General features: G+C 40.1%; 1 non-coding gene and 1 pseudogene across 1 annotated transcript; both read left to right on the top strand.

Moving 5' to 3' along the window:
• Positions 1-1134: 1134 nt before the first annotated feature.
• LOC115868847 lies at positions 1135-1269 on the top strand. The gene has a single exon (XR_004045814.1). It is a non-coding gene; the product is annotated as a U8 small nucleolar RNA (small nucleolar RNA).
• Positions 1270-3549: 2280 nt separating this feature from the next.
• On the top strand, positions 3550-4313 carry LOC101663675 (annotated as a pseudogene).
• The last annotated feature ends 8267 nt before the right edge of the window (positions 4314-12580 follow it).

Raw genomic sequence — 12580 nt, 5'->3', positions numbered from 1 at the left:
ATCTCACTCCCAAAATCCAGGAAAGACTACGATCTCATCGTTTTTGGTCTCACCCACATATTTATTCTATAATTAGGACAATGAGTAATATTCAGTCATAATTAATTGTGTCTATGAATTCAGTAGATTGTCTCTTTTAATTAGGCTTGTGAAACCAAAAATCTCTGGAGAAGTACCAAGGCCTTTGTATCATCTTAGCTTTAGCATACACCTTGTAGAAAGCACGTGATCAATGTGTATCAATTGCATTAAAGGGATATTGAGTAAGGTTCTGCAATGTCGTGAAGGTTTTGCTGTCTGGACAAGCTATCCTGCTGGGGCTTCTTTCCCTCAAGTCCAATACAGGCATTACGGCCAACTGGAGTACAGAATATGAAGGTGCAGTGATTGTTTCCCACATTGTCACGGTTTGACGTTGAAAGCTAGGAATAATGTGGAACTGTTAAAATAACAACATAGCAAGGTTGGAGAGGAGACTATCAAGAATATAAATTCTACCTTGGACACATGGAGCTTTAACAGGTGATGAGACATCCAGGTTGCTAGTTCAAATTCCCAAATGCCTACAGGAAAAAGAAAGCAGGGCAGAGGTTAGGCCTGAAAATACAGATTTAGGATACACTGTCATTAGCACAGAATTGATAAGGAAAATTATTAGAAAGGATAATATTCCAAGGGCATGTTATTCATGTTATAACAATAATATGCTCGTTGTAGCAATAACGGGGGAAAAAAGAAAAAACGATTACAAACACTGAAGTATTCTAGAAAGAAAACACAAATAGAATTTTAAATACATAGATGAGCAACAAAGAAACTTGTCCTTCCGTTAAAAACACTTTGGGCTTAAACAGATAAGCAGAAAGCTTTAAAGAGTCTGACCCTGGCTAGTAAGCAAGTTCTAAAGTCACGGAACAGCCACGGGCATCTCTGGGAGCAGACATCTGGCTGTTCAGGTTTTAATTGGTCATGACTAGTGAAAGTGAAAAGATCTCAGTCTGAAGCAGAACCGTAAATCAGACTTGAGACTCCTACAGAAAGTTGGGTTGGCTTGAAGGGCTATTTCCAAAAAAAAAAACGCAAGCCTGAAAAAAAATTGACCTCTTGGGAAAGGAGGATAAAACAACAGAGGAATCGTCAGTAAGGTTAATCCTTACCTGTTCCTCCTTTTGGAGAACAGAGATAAAATGATGATTGGAGCTCTCATGATACGTGATTAGCGTCTCCGTGTGAGCAGGACTTGCAACATCCTGTTTGCTCCTATCTGATTTAAAAAAAAACAAAAAAAAAAAAACAGAGGAACAGGTTTGCCTTAAGCTTTACTAGAAAGAAATTTTAAAAATAGACTTTCCTTGAAAATTCATAATGGCGAACCTGTCCTAGCATGGATGCTGCACTTAATTGTTTATCATCTTTGCAGTCGATTATCCTTTCAGCTTAAAGAGCACATATCAAAAGGAAACACATCATATAGAGAAAGCATACCTTTAATCTAACTAGGTTTCCTAGTATCCCCTTATTATTAACCAAAAGGGAGAATATGATACACAATTACCATAAGCACAGGGTACTGAGTCTGCCTAAAAATTTGAGCCACAAAGTCTTCCAATATTGAAAAAAAAATTCTTTGAAACACTTGGATAACAGAAGACATCTGAAAATGAAAATAACCAAAGATAGTAAAAACTTACCAAGCACATTTGCAAAGTAACTTAAACAATTTTATTTATGAATAATAGGATTGTTGAAATTCACGAATCAGTTAAACTACAAATTTACTTTAGCCAAATCTCTTTTGGCTAAAGAGATAGTTTGAGATTTTATCTGATCTCTCTGGAAAAACCAAAAGCAATGCAGCAGGAATGAAATGAAGAGAAAAGGATTAGGGATTTGGAGAGCAGATTGAGAAGGCTATAGACATCCCTATTTAGAGTTACTGTGTTAGTCTGGGTAGACTAGAAAAACAAATCCAGACACACTCATATGTGTATAAGAGCTTTATATAAAAAGTAAGTGTGCATTAAGAAAACATCCCAGCCCAGCCCAGATCAAGTCCATAAGTCCAATGTTAGCCCATATATCAAATACCAGTCTATAAATTCCTCTTCAGTGTCATGCAAAACATGCAATGTCTCTAAATGCATGAAGATCACAGGCCAGAGGGTGGAAAGTCTTGTGGGTCCAATGGCAGTAGAAGCATCTCAGCACTGGCAGGGGTCTCCACATGGCTCTTCTTGCTCCAGGGCTCTGGCTCTATCAGTGCGTCCCCATGTGGCTTGTTAAAAGGAATGTCTCACAGGGAGACAAGCAGGGAGTCTCTGTGTGTCTTGCCTCCAGCAAAGAATACAGGAATTCCCAGAATCCTCAGGAGAAGGCCATGCACACACAGAGGCCTCATGGGCTATGGCCTGATTGACAGGCTAGACTCCACCTCTTTGCAAGTTGACAGGAGATTATGTAACTGCCACAGCTAGCAAAGAAAGAAATAAAGAAATAATGTGAAGCCACTATTCAATGGAATAATGTCTTTGAATTTTTCAGATTCCACGAAAGACATGTATTTTCAATTTAGGAAGCACAACTAATACCAAGACGATGAAACTGAAAAGAAATATGTACTTCCATGCATGGTAGTGAAATTTCAAAACACCAAGGATTAAATCTACATGAAAATTACACAAATATGGGTAACAGGTTATCAGCAATTTCTCAACAATATTGGAAACACCAGTAGAATAATAAACAATTCAGAAAAAATAATGGTTAACCTAGAGTTATATTTCTGTCTGAATTTTCATGTAAGATTGAAACAAATTTTTATACGAGCAAAGAGTCCCATGTTTTCCCTGGGGAGTGGCTAATGGGTTTGAATTGCCAACCCGTGATTATCAGCCCAGTGCTTAACCCAAAGTGCCACTAGGGCTTCTTAGGATAGGTAAAGATGAAAAGAGTCAAATAGCATATAGAGGAAGTATTTACCAATGATTACCTTGTCAGTAAGGAAGTTTTAAGAAAGAAGTATCTAAGGAAAAAAGAAACATCTCGAGTTTAATAGACCAGAAGGAAGAGTAAGCAAAGAAACTGGTAACTAGGTAGGAACCTACAAATGACCCATGCCTGCATATAAAACACTTACAGTCATGAAAACAAGACAGAACCAAAATATTGCATCGGCATGACATGTCAGAGAATGCTTGGTCAAGTAGAGGTGCCCCACCCGAGAGGAAGGCCCTGGACAAGAGGTCAGACTCGTGTGCGGCCATGGTCTCAGAACAATGGTGAGGGTGGTACACAACCGGGCAGTGGTTCGTTTCATTGTGGGTATGAGTCAGAACTGACTGGACAACACTTAGCAACAAAAATTAATAAACCATATTGTGACCCATTAAAGAATGCCTGTATAAATGAAAGCATTATTGATGAAATACTGAAATGCCACCACTCACATAAAATATCCTATAGATTCAAAGAACTTTTGATTGACCTGCTAAAGTGTTATTTCTCATAAGCTGACAAGTTGATTCTGAAATTTCTATGTGAATGAAAATCATGTTTAGAATAACCAAAATTCTACTAAAGAGAAAAAATTATGGAGGCGTGGCGCAGTACCAGTTGCAGCGTGCTGCCTCGCTGTTGGGCACCTGTGGGCAGCGGCGAGGGTCAGGATGCTGGAGCAGCGAATGGGTTGGAGCACTGGAGTCCATCTACCCTGATTCGGTCACAGTATTATCTGAAAGTTCACCCAGTGTCCCATTACAGTGCCATCTGAGGCTGGGGGAAATAACAAAACTGTTCAGACTATGCTCACATTGACATACAGAGAAAATACCCTATATGTTTCTCCTTTATGCTCCCAGGAAAATCTAGCAGATAATAATGTTTCAGACATTTAAAAATTATTAGCATTACAGGCAGAAGAAAACCTGGGTGTGGTGCTGAGTTTTACTCTAATATCAGCTGGGCAAGAAAAATTAAATGAAATAGTAGATCAAAGTAAAAGTAGAAGAAGAAAAGAAACGGGGAGAAAACGAAGAAGCTGAAAAGCAACTATGTCCGGGCACTCCTGTTCCAATTGAGCATTTCTTAATTGGGAAGGCCAGATGTGACGCAGAACTCTGGGAAATGAAGAAGAAACAAATGAAAGAGGAGGAGCCAAGAGGAAAAAATAAACTAAGTGGGGAACAACTATTTGAAACCGGTCATAAGGTAGACACATGTGATATCCAGTTCTTGAGGATGCTAGAAATAATGTGGAAGACGATGACTGGAGGACGAAGAATCCTGCTGACCCAGAGAGTGGCTCAATCGATTAAAAGAGCGGCCCATCTGCACTGAAGTGTGACTGCACCAGCATCTCGGTCTACGCTGAGACGGCTTTGATGTTCCTTTCCTTTTCTTTCTAAGGGGAAAAAATTATTTTCAGGAGAATCTTCTTCTGATAGGTTTCATTGTTGAATTTAATAAACTATATATTTTCAATATGGATGATGAAATTAGGGGGAGGGTTTTGCAATAAGGCCTGTTCTAACACTATGGTATTAACTTTGAATCATATGAAACATTTTATCGGTATAAAACTAATATTGACAAATTCTTATGTGCCAGGCTAGTAATTAAAAGAGAGTAGTAATGACATAAGAAAATGTAAATAAAAAAGAAAATATTGAATAGAGAGCATCAAGACAAACCATTGTCTTGATGGAAAGTTTTCATATGTTATTATCAGTGGAAGGAAAAAATTTCAATGCAGGTACTGAGATAATTAATAATCCAAAAGGAAAATACAGTCAAGCTAGGCTTATAATCTTTTGCCATATATTAGACTAGTTCCAAGTGTATAAAACATGTATTTATGAAAGAAACACACACACACAGCCATCTAGTTGGTTCCAACTCGTAGCAACTCTATATAAAGTTTCCCAGACTACAAATATTTACTGGAGTAGACAGCCTCATTGTTCTCCTAAGGAGTGGCTGACATAGTACCTAGTCACAGGACTCATTATAGTCATGAGAAGCAATTATTAAAACTGCTAGACAGATGGACATTGGACCTGCACTCAATACAAGAATACTTTGTTCTATTAAACTGGCATTCTATGATACTTACCTTTCCAACAATGATCACTGAAGATAAAGCGGGTGCATAAGCAAATGTGGTGAAGAAAGCTGACGGTGCCCAGCTCTCAAAAAATATAGCATCTGGGGTCTTAAAGGCTTGAAGGTAAACAAGCAGCCATTTAGCTTAGAAGCAACAAAGCCCACATGGAAGAAGCACACCAGCCTGTGGGATCATGAGGTCTTGAAGGGATCAGGTATCAGGCATCAAAGAACAAAAAATCAAATCATTGTGAATGAGGGGAGCGTGGAGTGAGGACTCAAAGCCCATCTGTAGGCAACTGGACATCCCCTTACACAAGGGTCGCAGGGAGGAGACAAGCCAGTCGGGGTGCAGTATAGCAACAATGAAAATACAACTTTCCTGTAGTTCCTAAATGCTTCCTCCCCTCTGCCACTATCGTCATCCCAATTCTACCTTACAAAACTGGCTAGACCTGAAGATGTATACTGGCCCAGATAGGAACTAGAAACACAGGGAATCCAGGACAGAGGATCCCTTCAGGACCAGTGGTGAGAGTGGCAATACCGGGAGGGCTGAGGGAGGTGGGGGTGGAAAGGGGGAACCAATTACAAAGACCTATATATATAACCTCCTCCCTGGGGGATGGACAACAGAAAAGTGGGTGAAGGGAGACATCAGACAGTGTAAGACCTGACAAAATAATAATAATTTATTAATTATCAAGGGTTCATGAGGAAGGGGGAGCAGGGAGGGAGGGGAAAAATGAGGAGCTGATACCAAGGGCTCAAGCAGAAAGCAAATGTTTTGAGAATGATGATGGCAACAAATGTACTTGACACAATAGATGTGTGTATGGATTGTGATAAGAGTTTACGAGCCCCCACTAAAATGATTTTTTTTTTACAACTGCTAGAAGGAAATACAGGAGAATATCTTTACAAACATCTGTTTTCTTTCTTTGGTATTAATAGAATTTACTGATAGATACAGGACTATATGTCAAAGCTTTTTCAATTCTGATGATCATGTTGTATATTTCTGGTTAATAAGTTATAACTGGAAGCATATAAATTAGTTTCAAAGTAACTCCTTAAATGGTCCTTATAAACACACATGTTGCTCTTTTTTCCCCCTTTTGTCTCTTCTCATACTTTTTACCAGAGATCTTGATAAATAAGGTGATCACTCACCATAAGGGGGGAACAGAAAGCCAGAAGGCACCTGGGTCTCAGAGAACTCGTGGAATGAAGCTGCCATGCCTGATCACCTCAAGACTTACAAGAAAAAGAAATACGTTTCTGTTTCTTTTGTTTTTAGGTCACTGTTATTTTGTTGTTGTTGTTCTTCACAATCAAACCCAAAGTGAATTAGTACAATTTGCAATGGCATTATCTCTCTTCTGTTTGAAAAGGGAATGCAAAGGAATACATACACCTAAACTGTAGGGCCATCCACTGTTCACAGGCTGAAGGGGAAGAGGTGCCCGTGAAGAAGAGAGAAGCCTCAAGTGTTCAAATGCTGCTGAAATATAAAGGGTAGACTGAAAAAAGTTACTGATGAATTCCTGGCGGGGGAATTACTCCTGGGTTTCTCTAGATTAGAAGGAGGTCATGGTGACTTTAGAGGGCTGTTTCCAAAGGGTGACTAAGAAGCCCATGAAGTAACCCAGCACTCAAGGGATTATTGCCACGTGCACGTTACATGGTGTCCTTCCAGCTCCATTTAAAAAGAAAAGGCTTGCACACAGGTTGGGTGTTTCTGGGCTTTGAGTGTAGCTGGAATCATGAAGCAACAGAAATAGCCTTTACTCAGAAAATCACTTAATGCTTTTGACAAGCATAATGCACCCAGGAGAACACACCTGGTCTACTTTTCCTGGCCAGTAGGATAGTGACAGCGGTTCCACTGGAGGTCAATTTGTCCCTCTTCCTTGTATGTTGGGGGATTCTTTTTATTTCAGGCTTCAGATATTAGTAATTTTAGATCATGAAATAACCTAGACAGATTACTATTGGTAATGTATACATATGGATGGCTCTGTAAGCATTTTTCAGTGGCTAATTCCTCAGATCTGCATGTTGTCTTGATTAATGTTCTCTATTTTACCTCTCTAGAGGTTAAGCATTAGGCTGACTGCAAGGTTGGCACTTCAAAACTGCCAGCCACTTTGTTGGAGAAAAAGAGGAGGCTTTCTAGTCCCATAAAGAGTTATAAAATTGTGGACCCACATGAGCCTTTTTTAATAAAAGTTATAAAATTTTTATAAAAGTTATAAAATTGTGGACCCTACCATGTCCTGTAGGGTTGCTGTGAGTAAGAATTAAGTTGACAGTGAGGATTTTTATTCTTTTTCTATTCTTGGTTTGAGTTCTAATATCCACTGCAATGGCTACTCAAACTCACAGTCAAAATTCATGATTAAAGGGTTTGTTAAGGAAATTGATAGGCTGCAATGCCAGTGAAAAATGCTGAGGATTGAGTTCTTTATGAGGACATGTTACAAAGTTCTTTCAGGTCTGCCCAAGAATGCCCAAAGAGCAATACCACTCAATTTGAAGGTATTCAGATCAAACTCTGTGAGTTAGCAAGCCCAGTTCCTTGTATAAAGGGCCCAGAAGCATTTCTAAGTCTCAGCCCAAAAGGCACTCAGCTCCACTTCCATGGGTCTGCAAACCCAGCAAGCCCTGTTTCCCAATGAAGTGCCTAGAGGCACTCTACTCCACAAGTCAGTCTCCTTCCTAGCCAACAGCACACTCAGTTTTATTTGAGATTGGGAAGTCCGTTACTCTATTCCATGCTCTGGCCCTGGTTTTGCTGCTGCTGTCTTCTGGATTTAGGGCATTCACTGCACAGGGATAGCATGTCCAGAGGCTACATTCCCACTCCTAGTTCTTGACAGTACAGAGATCCCCGCCTCAGCTTCTCAGCAGGGGAGGGATTATTGTATACACACAGGGAAGAAACTCCAGGGAATCCTGTTCACAATTACTCATCAGTGAATTCTATTAGTATCTTCCCCACCATCTTACAAGACCCATGAAGGAAAAGGTCATTTGGTGGAAAATGAAGAGTCTGGCACAGGAAATTATTCCCTGCCTCTGCATGTGGACAACTTATTCCTTTTTTATAGTCTGTTCTTAGCCTGGAAGCTCTGCTGTAACCTGTTTACTCTAGGTGAGCCTGCTGGTATTTGAAATACCAGTGACATAATTTCCAGCATGCCAGCAACACACAAGTCATCATAGTATAATAAAATGACAGACAAGGGATGGAAAAGACAAATTATCAAGGATTTCACCTTGCTTGGATTCACAAACAATACAGTCAAAAAATCAAATGGCACACTGAGTTGTATAAATGTGGTGCACAAGACTTTTTTAAAGTGTTGGAGAACCAAGACTTCACTTCGAGGACTGAGGTGTGACTGACTCAAGCAATGGCATTTCCCATTGCCTCATATTCATGTGAAGGCTGGACAGTACATAAGGATGATAGAAGAATCAATGCATTTGAATTATGGTGTTGGTGAAGAATATTGGAAGTACCACGGACTACCAAAAGAACAAACAAGTCTGTTTAAGAAGAAGTACAGCCAGCAGACTCCTTGGAAGTGAGGATGGGGAGATTTCATAGCATGTCATTTGTACATGTTGTCCAGAGAAACCAGTCCCTCGAGAAGGACATCATGCCTGGTAAAGCAGAGGGGCAGCGAAAAAAGAGGAAGACTCTAGACAAGATGGATTGACACAGCAGCGGTAACAATGGGCTCAAACATAAGAATCATTGCGAGGATGGCACAGGTGCTCAGGTGCTTTGTACTGTTGCACACAGGGCCATCACGAGTGGAGCCAACTTATTGGCACCCTACAACAATATATAAGCATATGTATGCATACGTTCTTGGACATTAAATAACTAAAACTAATGGAAGAAATTGAACACAAACTAATTGAAGAGAAGATATCCAAAGGCAATTCAGGAAGGCAAAGTAAAGTACCCCAAAGAAATTTGCAAATGCTATGAATTTAAAATCTAGTTGAGACGAATATGATAGACATTTAGCAAGCTGAAAGAGCCGAAGAAAAAAATTCAAGTCTTGACTTGAGATTCTGAAGGATTTTATAGGCAAGATATTGAAGGATGCAAAAAAATCAAAAGGAGATGGAAAGAATACCTAGAGTTGATGTACCAAGTAGAATTAGTTGATCGTCAACCAGGAGATTGAATGAATGAACCAATGACATTGAAGGAAGAAGTTCAAGGTGAAATGAAAGGATTAATGAAGAATAAGTCTTCATAGAATGATGCTATACAAACTGAAAAGTTCCAACAGATGGATGCCTTGGCTAAAGTGCTCACTATTCTATGTCAAGAATACAGGGTTTTGTATTTGTAATACAACTATTTGGCGAGCCAACTGGCAGATATCCGTATTTGTGGCCCTTCCAAAGAAAGATGATCCAGTAAACTGTGAAAATTATTGAAAATATCCCACGAGTAAAGTTTTGCTGAAGATAATTCAAAATATATGTAGAATTACATTGGCATGGAACTGCTAGAAATTTAAGTCAGCTTCAGAAAAAGATATGGATCAAGGGATATCACTGCTGATGCTAGGTGGACTTAGCTGAAAGCAGAGAATAACAGAAAAATTCTATTTGTGCTTTATTGACTACACAAAGATATTTGACATTGTGCCTCAGAATAAATTAAAGATAATCATTCAAAGACAAGAATTTCACAACACTCATTGTTCTCATGAAGAACTTAGACATGTCATAGATAAATATAGATAGTTATTGGAACAGAATAAAGGAATAGCATGTGGTGCACTATCAGGAAAGGTGTTTTTCTGGGTCCTACCCTTTCACCATCTTTTTTCAATCTGTAAGCAGAGAAAGCGGCATTGTCCCTGGTGGCATTGTCAGGTAAGCATTAGACTGCTAACTGAAAGGTCAGTGGTTCAAACCTACAAGCAGCCCCCTGGGAGAGAGTGGAGGTGATCTGCTCCTGTAAGATGGACACTCCTGCTGTGGAGCTGGTGCTGGCTCAGGGAGACCCCGGAGGATGGACTAAAAGTGCCCCTGTGGACTCATAAGATGGTAACTCTTAACAGGACTAGAAAGGCTCCTCCTTCTCCCACAGAGTTTCTGATGATTTTGAAGTGCTAATCGTGTGGTTATGGGTCTAATCCATAACCGTTTATAGAAGGCACTTTGAGGACTAAGGTATACCTGACCCAAGCCATGGTATTTTCAATTGCTCCACGTGAATGTGAATGTTAGGCATTGAATAAGGAAGACGAAAGAAGAACTGATGCATTTGAATTATACTGCTGGAAAGGAATATCAACAGTACAAATTTATCTCAATTGGAAGAAATAGTGCCCTAATGAGAGGTAAGATGGCAAGACCTTGTCTCGTGGACTTCGGCCATGTCAGGAGAGCCCAGTGCCTGGAGAAGAACATGCTGCTTGGTGAAGTGGAGGGGCAGTAAAGGATAAGAAGTTCCTCAGAGAGAGGGACTGATACAGGGGCTGTACCAATGGACCCAAGCACAAGAACAATGGTGTACGTGGCACAGGATCGTGCAGTTTTGTCCTTTTCCGATTTAATGATTTGGGATCCTTTGTTGGGTGCCATAAAGAACTGGTTCTGACTCATAAATTCTATGCACAACAAGAGAAACATTGCTCCATCCTCTGCTTGCTGTTCCTATGCTTGGGTCAATTGTTGCAGCCACTGTCAGTCCATCTCATTAAATGCCTTCCTGGTTTTCACGTCCAACATGTCCAAAATATGTAAGATGGAGTTTTGCCATCCTTCTCTCTAAGGAGCACTCTCACCTTACTTTTTCCAAAATAGATTTTAATAAAGAATAACTATTGAAAATCTCATGGACTCCCCAAACTAAAAACAAATCTGTCTTGAGAGAAGTGCAGCAAGAATGCTCCTTAGAGGAAAAGATAATGAGAATTCATCTCACGTACTTTGAAGATGTTGTCAGGAGAAACCATTCCCTTGAGAAGGACATCATGCTTTGGAAAGTAGAATGGGTAGGCACGGTGGCTGCAACTATAGGCTCAAACATAGGAACCATGTGGAGGATGGTGTAGGACCAGGCAGTGGTTTTTTTCTGTTGTGCAGATGGTCACTATGGATCGGAACCGGGCCAGTAGCACCTGACAACAACAACAACAACAATCAGAAGATGGCTGCAATAAATTTTCTCAGTAACACATTTGTCTTGCTTTTGTTAGGGTGCCTTCATAGCCAAAGGCCAACCCAAACAGTGAATTCCAAAGAAGCCAAAGAGGACTACATAAGTGGAAGAATGCCCATGTTCCTGGATAGGAAGATTTAATATTGTGCAATTGTCAATACTACAAACACAAGGAAATTCTGATAGAAATCCCAACCTCAGTCTTTAAAGAAATGGGAAAACCACCAACCTCATATGAAGAAGGAAGAGGCCCAGGATAAGGAAAAGACATCTCGAAAAGAACAAAATAGAAAACCTTGCATTATCCAATCTAAAAACCTATTACACAGCCACATTAGTCAAAACATCCTGATGATGATCCTATGATAGATACAAAAACCAAAGGAACAGGATAGAAAACCCAGAAATAAAGGCGCCCACAAAAATACAACTGATTTTTGACAAAGGAACAAAATACATTAAATGGGAAAAGGACAACCTCTTCCACAAATGAGGCTGGAAAAAAATTGGATCTCCATGTGCAAAAGAAAGCAACAGGAACCATACTGCTCTCCATGCACAAAAGCAAAATCATGATGGATTAGAGACCAAAATGTAGACCCCAGAGATATAAAGATTATCAGTGGGAAAATTGGGACGCACTTAAGGGCGCTATTGCAGGGCATACATGGACAAGAAAGACAATAAAGGAAGCCCCTACAGTGGAAGGCAAACTAGATGGCAGAGACCTATTAAAATAAAATGCTTACGCACATCAAAGACTTCACCCAAAGAGAAAAGCCCACTGACGGGGGTGGGGGGGTGGTCGTTAGCAAAGACACAACAGACAAGGGATTAATTACCAAAATCTGTAGGATTCTGTAACACCTCCGGAAGAAAAGAAAGAATCCAATTAAAAGGTAGGCAAAGGACAGGAAAGACAATTCACAAAGGATGACGAACGAGCACAGGAAGAAATGCTCAAGACTACTACTCATCTGGGAGATACAGACATAAACAATGATGAGATATCACTTGACACCCACAACGATAGGCCAATTAAAAAAAATAAGACTGATCAAACAGATAGCACAAATGCTTGAGAGGGTGTCGAGAGATGGGAAGTCTCATACACTGCCGGTGGACGGGAAATCTCATACACTGCCGGTGGATGGGAAGTCTCATACACTGCCGGTGGATTGGAACTCTCATACACTGCCGGTGGATGGGAACTCTCATACACTGCCGGTGGATGGGAACTCTCATACACTGCCGGTGGATGGGAACTCTCATACA

This window comes from Echinops telfairi, unplaced genomic scaffold (assembly GCF_000313985.2).
Source record: "Echinops telfairi isolate 266 unplaced genomic scaffold, ASM31398v2 ScPeMD7_18;HRSCAF=68, whole genome shotgun sequence".
Lineage (NCBI taxonomy): Eukaryota > Metazoa > Chordata > Mammalia > Afrosoricida > Tenrecidae > Echinops > Echinops telfairi.
Note: the sequence above shows the minus strand (reverse complement) of the source record. Positions and strands in the feature narration are given on the sequence as shown.